Here is a 348-nt window from a genome sequence, read left to right on the forward strand (position 1 = left end):
CTGTATCTAACCCCGTGCTGTACCTGCCCTGGGAGTGTTAGATGGGACAGTGTAGAGGGAGTTTTACTCTGTATCTAACCGTGTGCTGTACCTGCCCTGGGAGTGTTTGAAGGGACAGTGTAGAGGGAGCTTAACTCTGTATCTAACCCGTGCTGTACCTGCCCTGGGAGTGTTTGATGGGACAGTTTAGAGGGAGCTTTACTCTGTATCTAACCCATGCTGTACCTGCCCTGGGTGTGTTTGAAGGGACAGTGTAGAGGGAGCTTTACTCTGTCTCTAACCCGTGCTGTATCTGCACTGGGAGTGTTTGATGGGACAGTGTAGAGGGAGCTTTACTCTGTATCTAAC

Source organism: Somniosus microcephalus, unplaced genomic scaffold (genome assembly GCF_052327205.1).
Source record: "Somniosus microcephalus isolate GS21.2 unplaced genomic scaffold, FLI_Smic_1.0 unresolved_chr9, whole genome shotgun sequence".
Lineage (NCBI taxonomy): Eukaryota > Metazoa > Chordata > Chondrichthyes > Squaliformes > Somniosidae > Somniosus > Somniosus microcephalus.